The following is a 10,245-nucleotide window of genomic DNA, read 5'->3' as shown; positions in this document are numbered from 1 at the left end:
TGCTGAGCACCCTCCGCGTCCCCTCGCCCCTCCCGCCCTGACGGGGCCGCCCCCCCGCGAGACCTGCACCCACCGCAGCCAGCGCTGCCGGCTGATCCGCCCCTTCGCGCCTCACCTCGCCAGGCTCACCGGCCCTGCGCGGCTCTCCTCGCTCCTTCACCGCGCTCACCCTCACCTCGCGCTCCCCGCGGCTCTGCTCACTCCCCCCGCACTCTCTGCCCTCACCTGTTCCCCCTTCTCGCCCCTCCTCACCCCACCTTGCCCCTCCCTTCCCCGCTGTGCTGCGCTGTCCTCTCCCCTCACCGCTCCCCGCTCCCCTCATCGCCGCGCTCGCGCCCGCTCGCGCGCGCACGAGTGACATCACCCCTGTCCAATCAGCCGCCGCCGCTCCCCGCACCCCGCTCGGCCCCGGCGGCCCCGCGCGCGGCGTCGGGGCGGGGGGGGGGACACGCGCGGGCGGCTGTCAGGCGGGCGCGCGGGCGGCGGGCCGTGCCGGGCCGTGCCGGGCCGTGCCGTGCCAGGTGTGCGCAGCTGAGGCGGGACGCCGCGGGGTGACAGCCCGGCTGTGCGGCAGCACTGCGCAGGTAGGGCACTGCTCGCTTCATAGCGGGTGCGGCGGTGCGCCCCGCGCCCCCTTTGCCCAGCGGGGTCCCGCTTCGGAGCCGCGAGTGAGAGCCGCCGCCGCGGCCCTGCCTCCGGTGAGGGGAGGGGGCGGCCCCCGGCAGCGGGTGGTCCCTGCGAGGGGGCGCCGCCGCGGGTGGGTTTGCGCCGGCGGGGAGTCAACTTTCCTGCTGCTGCCGTCGGGGAGCTGGGGCAGGTGGCGGCCCCTCGCCCCGAGCTCCCCCGCGGCCGGTACCGGAACCCGGGCCTGGGCGGTGGGGCCCGCTCCTGTGAGGCGGCCGGGGGCGGCGGCCGTTACGCGCGTGGGAAGGGGGGGTTGGGGTGGGTGAGTGAGTGAGTGGAGGAGCCTTCCCCTCCCAGGGCGACCGGGCGCCGGGGACGAGATTAGCCGGACCCCCGGGCGGAAAGTGGGACGCCTGACTGGGTAATCCTCTCGCGAACGCCGTCCCCGGCTGCCGCAGCGAAGCTGCAGCTCGGGGTCGTCTGGCTCGCCCGGGCGCGCGTGCGGGGTTTGGCAGCGTGCGGAAAAATGTGCCCGTACGGTGCGTGCTCTTACCGCGCGTCCCTTCAGCGCTGTGCTGCTGCTGTGCTGCTGCTGTGCTGCTGCGCTGCTGCGCGGGCTGTCACAGCGGGCTGCACGCCCGGACACGGCCTCGCTCCGTCGCATTTACTTGTTTGTATTTCGGGGGTATTTAATGGTGATCAGCTAAAAAGGGATTTTTTCTTCGTTGCACCTTCTTGCAGTAAAATTAATAGTGTTTCACTTTGTTTCCCCCCTGTAAAATGCTGATTATGTGTCAGTTTTCCGTAAATGGCAGTAATTCGGGCTGACTGTACTAACACCTGCTGGTGAGAGCAGAAATACCGCTTGCAGACACTGCCGTTGCTGAGCTCTGCTAAAAGTCACCTGAAGGGGCTGAGCGTTGTCCGTGATGCTGTGCCTGAGCGCAGACTAAGGGGTTCTTTAGGAATTCCATCTGCTCTATGAAGCGCTGTTTAATTCTGCATATAAAACCTACCGGAGATTATCTATGCAGTTAATGAACTCTGCTCCATTTAGTAATGAAAATAAACTATGACCTGTGAGCTACAAATATTTTCAATGGTTATTGTATTAAAACACATTAAAATACTTTAAGGATTCTTCAGCATTTTAAAAATAAACCATTGCGTAAATACTAGTGTGTACAGCTTAGGCGAAAAATTGCCTAAAAATGCAGCCACCTGTGCAGAGGTGACTGTATCAAACAAGGTATTAACAAATATACTTTACTTAGCATCGGTCTTTTGTATAGATTTATTTGTAAACCAGTAAAAATAATAAACACGGGACTTGAAATTGCATAAGAGCAGGGGAAAGCTTTATGAAATAACCTGGAGTTATGAAATTCCTAGTTTTTCTCCTCTACCGTTAGTAACATTTCAATGTCTTTTTTTGCAGTGCAAGTATTGTACAAATCCCTATGAAAGGATCATTTTTGGCCCATGTTGTGTAGATAATAATAATCGAATGAAATGTCTTTAATAAGAACTTTCGTTAATGTTGTAGGAGCCTGTTGGTAGTATGGAGTGTTTGTTTACATTTAAATGTGTATTATCAGTATCAGTTGCTTAGTTTTTGTGTTTAGTGATAATTGACATTACATTCAAAATAATACCTTATCCATCCCAAATTTGCAAAAGTACAAATAAGAAGTTAAGCAAAACACTTCTGTCCTTGTCTGTGTTTGTATTACCTATAGTGCTGTTCTAAACCAACAGAAGATTCCCGGTTTTACTTCTGACAGACACCAAAAAGTAATGCAACTTTAACACAGCTGCATGATAACGCAAGAGCTTACTTGATTTCATAGAATTTTTAATCAAGTATTTTAAACACTTGTAGAAGGTTATGGAACAAAGAGGTTATAAGTGCCTTTTTGAGCATGTCTTTCCGATACAGTCTTAACTACTTGGTCACATACTGTCATTTTTTCTGCAGGAACCCTGTCTCATTCAGTGCACAGAATGGATGGAGCTCACTTAGCGCAGTTTGGTATTTTTCATTGATCCCTATGTGAGCCCATGATTTATTTATTCAGTGTTACTCAGTTCTGCTTTGAAGACAGAACTGATAACATCTGTGTGGGCTTTGCTGAAGTGCTTATCGTTACATGATCAGAATGCCTTACAAATAATTATTAGTTTATGAAGCACTGCTTAAGATGTGACAAGACTTCTACAGATGATGAACAGAGGCATAAAGGGGGTTAGGTGAAAAATATTCACTCATTTTTTGTGTCCAATTTGCAATTTCTACAATTATTGTAAATATGTTTGCTCAAGTTATAGCTACCATCGCTTTTAGTAACAGTCCTGAGTGCTCCACGCATCTGTGAATCTTACCTGCAGAGTTGATGAGAAAAAGGGGAATTCACAGTTAATTACGAACTATGGGAATTTTGGGTTAAATGGTGTGCGGGACAGGAAGAGGAATAGCTAAAACTACAAAAGAGAGGACTTTAACTGTTAAAGCCTTTGTGGCATGTTACAGAGCCCCTGTTGCTTTTCCTTGCTGCAAGCCCTGCCTCATTCACTATGCATATTCCTATTCTTCAGTAGGTAAGACGAGAGTCCTACCTGCATTAAGTTCTGTTTCATCTTCTGTGCATGTTCATCCTGTGCAGTGAATGAGGCAAGGTAACTTTGAAGAAGCAGTACATGACATGTTTATTTAATTATTGTATAAATATGTACACCCTCAGGGGAAGTGAATTACGGTTGCACAAACACTGTCATTTTATAACTTTTAAGTCATTGATTTAGTAGCCTTAATAATATCCTTTCATGTTGTTTGTGAAGTAAAGTATGCATACATGTCCCATATACTTTCTTAAAACCTAGAAGATTAAACTTAAGGGAATTTTTAAAAAACAACACAATCAAACCAAGAAAATGCAGAACATTTTCAACTCAAAGTAAGTTTCTTCTTGTGTTACTGTGTTGGACCCACAGTGGTAATCAACAGGATTGGAAAAGCTGAATCTTTCGCAGAAGCTCTTGAACTTTAAGCATGATGAATGACAGTATTAGAAAAGTGCAGTCCCTTTTATATACACCAGTGATAAAGCGAAATGGCGTAATTGTAGTGCATTTGGCCAGGTACTTCTAATAGGGGAAAAGAGGTGAAAGACTGGAGTCCTTTCTATCTAGGCTTTAGAGAGAATGTGTCATGGTGGGTGAGGGCTCTTTTGCCAGTCTTTTGCAAGCACAGTCCTTTTCACTTCATCTTTTATATGCATCCTAATGACAGTGTCCTTATCCTCCCATAGCCATCTCAGTCTTCATTTTTTAGGTATTCTGGTCTTGATGATTCCAAAGTTGTCTTCAGTTTCTTGTTTCAGCCAGTCCTCTTGGTCCTTGCTTTTTGCCTGTCAGCATTCCTTCCATTTACTTTTCTTTATTTCTCAGAGCTTCCTCTTCTTGATTTGCTGTATCAGTCCAGTACAGTCTCCTTTTCTCCTTCTCCAGTCACTTTTTATGTGCTTTGACCAGAAACTGGTCTTAATTTTTACTCCTCCTTGTAGACCATAGAGTGGCTTTTGTTCTGCTGCACTGAAACAACCAGTACTTTCTTCTTAGTTGTTTAGGTTTTGGTCCACTTTTAGAGATAGAGGAAAGAGCATAGCATTAGCTCAGATCTTGCCTATGTTGATGGCTTTAAACCATAGTCACATTTTTTGAACTGCTGAAAGAAGAAAAAAAAAGATGATCAAATTTTTCAGTGAGGCATACAGGTATGTGTTTATATAAGTGCATTGGCAGAAAGCAAGGACAGACGGGACACTTACTTTGCCAAAATTCTAAGCAGAAAACATTAGAAATGCCGAGCAACTTATTCCTAATTATTAAGAGACAGCAATTCTGACTGGAGCATATACTGTATTTTTGCTTAACTCCGCTAAGTTTTGGGGGATTCTGAACTGACAAGTCAAATAACTAGCGATTTGTGTTTTGTTTGGGTTTATACTTACTTTTATTTTATGTTGAAGTTTTGTTACAGCTAGTGTGGTGCAATACTTACAAAAAGATGCAAGCCTCTCACTGACTTGAGATCTCAATAAAACTGCCACTGGTGGAGTTCCCACCATATCATAGTGTTTTGTTTACAATAAGGTAGTCCTTTTGATGTGATAGAAATACTATTTGCAATAACTTAGTAACTCTTGTGTCTGAAATGGGGGGCATGGATGAGATATGGTTGGCACCACAGACTGACTATAATATTTCATGTGAGAATATGCAAAAACATTTTCGTATTTGTGGAATCTTCTTAAAAGCTCATATTACCAGTGCAGTGTTGAAATGGAGAAATACAAAGATGCATATTTGGCAAGTACTTGGCTTGTATTTATGTAATACTTTATAATTGACACATAGTGGCTAGGTTATGTGTTGTTCCCATGCAAAGGAGTTAACTTGTAGCATAGAGATCATGATTTAGTCATGAGATGGGTGTTCTTTTTATAGCTTTATTAGAAACATCCTGCTTTATCATAGGCAATTCAATTTTTCCCAGTTTAGCTAATAGTTGAACGCAAGCATAACTCTAAGTTGCTGCTGGTTCCTGGTCAAGCCAGTACTCAAAATTGTTAGGCATGTATTTGAATTTATTGCTGTATTAGTTTCTGCATGGAATTGTTTTTCTTATCCATAAAATTTGAGTTATGCAGTTCAGCTTAATAACTTCTAAATTTAATTTGTTTGTAAAAACCAAGGAAAGTTGTTGGTATATTCAGTCAAGCATTGGAACAGATTACTCGGAGAAGTTGTGCAGATTTCTTCCTTGGAAGTTTTCAAGACTCAAATGGATAAAGCCCCCAGCAATGTGATCCAGTGTCTTAGCTGACCCTGCTTGGAGCAGGAGGCTGGGCTAGAAACCTCCTGAGATCCCTTACAACATGAATTATCCTATGAAGTTATCCTGTAATTTTCTATAAGGGGGAAGCATCAATATACAGTCTGAACAGTACTTTCTGAAAGGGGAAGGATAGCTTTGCCAACAGGCAAAATGTTTAGTGTCTGAAGGAAATATTTAATGTTACAGACTGAATTCCCTTTTTAGTTTGCATTAGTAACTGTATTTAAATGCACTGCTAGATTTGCTGTGTGCATTAGGTAGGCTTGATGTTATATTATAGGTCTGTTTTATGGGAGATAATAACAAGATTCAGTAGCTTGGTCAGTTAACATTGGTATGTTGCAGCGAGCTGTAGCACTGAAGTAATGATACCTCTTCAGTTTCTTCAGAAGAAACGGTCCCTTTTATTAGAACAGCTGTTTTATATTGTGAAACATTTTAAAAACAAAATCTCTCACACAATCTGAATGTAAATATTTAAAACAAACATTGAATGTTGGTAAGTGGAACAGGCTGATCATGAACCTACTTAAGGTACTTACCTTTCTGGGAATGATCAGTGCTTGCTGAATGAGGGAGATAACTAGATGCCTTGTTTCAAGCAGAGGGATGGGACAACAGGAGGTACTGGTTCTAACACATCAGCTGCAGTGAGATGGAGAATTTCAGATTTACCACAACTGGGAAAGAAGTCCATGTCACTTTAAACTTCTCTGTTCTGTAAACCCAATGAGTTTTTTGAGTGCCTGCTTATAATTCAAGTAATATGTCATGCAGTGATGAAAACATATTTTTTTAAAAAACTATCTTGATTTTATGAATGTAATAAATTCACCTTTCATGTATGGTTTTGTTTTTCACTATGTCTGTTCTTCAGGCTTTTCATGTTCAAGCCTCGCCACAGCTTAGGAGAAATAAAATAACTTGTTTTGTTTCATGCATGAGAAAAGAGAAGGAGCCTGATACATTAAATATTTCTTAATGAAGACTTCCTTCTAGTTAACTGGATTACCAGCCAGTGTGCTCTCTTTGAAACTTGAAATAAAGCTGACTTTGTTTTGATAAAGGCAGTCAGTTGTCTTGCCAACTACTCACTGGTAAGACCTAAAATGAAGTTGAAAAGAAATTAAATGTCTTGATACATTGAAAATCAAACCTGTATTTTCCTTTACGAACCATTATTAGCAAATTTCTAAAAGTGCCTAGTAGGGTAAGTTACCTTTTGATAAGACTTGCTGTTTCTAGAAGTTAGAATGTTGCTAGTAGTACTTTAGCAAAAAGTATTGCATTTTTTCACTATGAACATGTTTGAGCAAAGCAAAAAGAATAAGGATTAAGATAAATGAAAAAGAGCAGCTAGACATATACATTTTTTGTTTTCTGTATTTCTTCTGAAGAAAAAGGCCATCAATCTTTTGTACTATTGCCAGAAGCTCAGCTCTCCTTTCATCAGCTGTCTCCAGTTTAGTTCTTTTATAAAAATGAACTTTGGAATATTGAACAGTTTCCACTTCAGATTTTCATTATAAAGGAGCTCCAAGGGATGCCAGCTGCTGTTGAAATAGATCTTATGAAGCCAGGCATTCTGAAATGCTCCTTTTTCCCCTTCTTGTCACTTCCTGAACTCTCTTTGCTCTTGATTTTTATTAAACCTTTTCTCACTGACTTTTACTGGCCCTGTAATTTTTCAAAATTTTTTTACATATTAATGTTTTGAAAAAGTATCCAGTTCTGTCACACTAGGTGTAGCAATGATATCCCTGGAAAAGGCATAATCAGGCCATCACAATTGCAAAATTAGTCTAGAGCTTGACCATAATATGTTGTTTTTGAAAGTCACAAACTAAGGACTGATTAACATGGAATTTAACCTGAGCTTAAAAAAAAAGTAGGAATTTCTTTTTGATTGTTACAACACATAAAACCTGCACCAGCTATTGCAAAAAAAAAAAAAAACCCACCAAACTCCAAGACCCCTAAAGAATAACTAGTGGAATAGTGCCAATGCTGACTTCTGTTCTAAGAACTGGGGTGATAGGTGATACAGCTCAGTTCTACTTTGTTGTTTAAACATCTTCCATTTCAGTTTTGCATTAGGTCTTGTCAGATGAATACTTTGGTTTTGGTTTTTTGTTGTGGTTTTTGTGTTGGTTTTTTAGTTAGTGTAGAAGAAAAGGCTTATCCCTCAGATAAAACCTAATGAAAATTATTTTAAAAGTGCATAACAGAAAAAATATATAACGGTCTCATCTGACACATTGATCTGGCCGCATCCAGTCACCATTACGTTAACATGTATTTGTATACGTACACAAACATATCTATATGCATGGTCATTTTTGGTTTTTTTCCTTCCCCAATGCACTTCTATTTTTCTGAAGATAGTGGACTGCAGAAGAAAATTATTTCTAATAAATACCCCAAAAATGATGAAAGGAAAGTGAAGCAAATAATGTCAAGTAGGGTGATTTTTAAGAAAGTAGTTTAGAAGTTACTAACTGCATTATTGAAATGTCTATAAACAGTACTTTGAGTTACTTACATTGTATTAATGGAATTAACAAGAAAAAGAAAGTATACTTACTTGGTAATGAATGATTTTTATTCGTCTGGGGACCTTCCACCAATATGTGCAAAAAACCCAGAGTCATTACTTGAGGGATTTTCTCAAACTGAAGTATTTCTCCCTCTTTCTTCTTGGAAAAATCGTATTGAATATGAATCAGGAGCAAAACAAGTGTAAACTCTCCCTCTGGGATAGTGAAGTGGATAATTGTTTTAAAAACATTAAATTGCTTTTTATTTTTCATGTGATGGTGATCAGTGTTTTATTAGCTAAGTATACTTCAGATGACTAAAGGGTTTTGAATGAAAAAGACTTGATTGCATTTTCATTACCAGCAATTTGCTGGTTCATTTACTATTAGGCTGTGTGATTACAAAAGGTGATTTTGGGGCATAAAGGAAAGCGGTATGCCTGAGAAGAAAGAGTAGTTTGCACTTAGATGTATAGGTGAGATACAGAATAAGATAAATCTGACTAAACCAAGTATTTTGTTGTGGAAATAGGATGTTTGAATCTGCTGCTTATAATGGCGGAGTCCTACAGAAACTTAAAGGCATAAAGAAAGTTTTGTAGTTAAAACAGCCCCAGGTTTGTAATAAAGCACAGCTGTTCCCATTTCCCCTCACATTCTTTTATTGTAATACATTCTGTGGGTTCTCTATGGACCAGCTGACCCGGTCTTAAATGTGGCTGAACCATAAAACCTGTTTTGTCTCATTTCTGTGAGATCTTATTTGAAGCGTTCCAAAGATATAAAGACCTTTTTTTTTTTTCTTCAGTGTGATTAACTCCACTCCAGTGTGATGTTTGTATCTGAAATTAGAGCAGCTTCATATAATTCAGACCTTGCTTATGCATGTACTGGAAGGAAGCACAGAGGTTTAGGATTGTTTGTTTTTCTTTTAAACTAGGACAACTGTGAAAGAACCATACTTTAGTGTATTACCATATACTTATGTATTGCATCAATTTTATTTACATTAATGTAGGAAGCTTTTGTGGCCTACTGACTATTTTTTTTAGCTGATGTTATGCTTGTCAATGTTGCTAACTGAAAGTGATTAGGTAAATCTTACAAATAGTCACTAAGGTTTCCCGTGTGTGGCTTTTTCGGTTTTGTTTTTTTTTTAAAAAAAAACACCAAACCCACCAGTCACCAAGCACTTTTTTCCTCATTTATGCTAGCATTTCCTGGTACTGGTGTGATAAGAGAAGAAAGGAAAATGTGAAAGGAATATATGTGCCTTTTTTGCCACTGTCAAAAAAAATTCTAATCTAGCACATAAACCAATGAGAACAGGTCACAATTTACTTGTGTTGTGTTATTATTTAGTACTGTCAAAGCACCTGCAGTATTTATGTTACAGAACTAAATCAACTTTCAGAAATTCTTTGCAGAACAGCTCGAAGAAAAACTGGTGTATTAATATAAGTACAGTGGAGGATATGGAGCACCTTGAAATGCAATTTTTAATTCAGCAGTTCAGCACCTGTCTGTAGACAGCCCCTTGCTCAGGTCAGCATACTTGTAGGTAGAACTATTTTGATACTTGTTTGTCACTGTCTAAACTAAAGCACTCCAAACATTTAAAATATTCTTGGCCTTTTTTTCAAGGATTTTCATGGTTAATGAGGTATTGCGCTTTTCTTTAGATACCAAATCTCTTTTTATAAGAGGGGAAAAACATCTACTGTGTGGGTACAAGCTAGATACTGTGCTAATTAATGGGATGTGGAAGCAGCCAAAGAGCAGTTAATTTGGTAGTTTGACTTGAAGACATTGTAATCTAAAATAACAAAATAATTCTAAGGGAAATACAGTTACTTGTATAGCTAATAAACTACATTTTGGAAGTACTGATTTACTGGCAGGGTGATTCCAGTTCAGCTTCATAAAACACAGGTCATCATTCCAGAGAGCACAGGGGCTAATTCTTGCCTGCTCAGGAGAATCCGTGGTTAAATACACATTCCCAATTATTTTTTGCTTGTCATGTTGACTTACTTATCTGAAAGTTTTGTCAGAACACAAAATTCATCAAGGGCTTTTCAGAGTTAAATATAGGTGGATTTAAATGAGAGAAGTTTTTATTAGCTCTTAGCATTAGGCCTTTAACCTTTATCGTCCAGATGCAAGTTTTGGGCTGGGCTGAGCACT

At 40.8% G+C, this 10,245-nt stretch overlaps 1 protein-coding gene across 1 annotated transcript in view; it reads left to right on the top strand.

Moving 5' to 3' along the window:
* Positions 1-260: 260 nt before the first annotated feature.
* Positions 261-10,245, top strand: part of CNTN1 (contactin 1) — a 244,648-nt gene continuing 234,663 nt past the window's right edge. The window contains exon 1 of the mRNA XM_056341602.1: positions 261-584. The gene's annotated coding sequence lies outside the window, so the exon portion shown is untranslated. The remainder of the gene's footprint in view (positions 585-10,245) is intronic.

The sequence above is a fragment of the Falco biarmicus genome, chromosome 5 (assembly GCF_023638135.1).
Source record: "Falco biarmicus isolate bFalBia1 chromosome 5, bFalBia1.pri, whole genome shotgun sequence".
In the NCBI taxonomy this organism is placed as follows: domain Eukaryota; kingdom Metazoa; phylum Chordata; class Aves; order Falconiformes; family Falconidae; genus Falco; species Falco biarmicus.
This window is presented reverse-complemented; position numbering and strand designations above follow the sequence as displayed.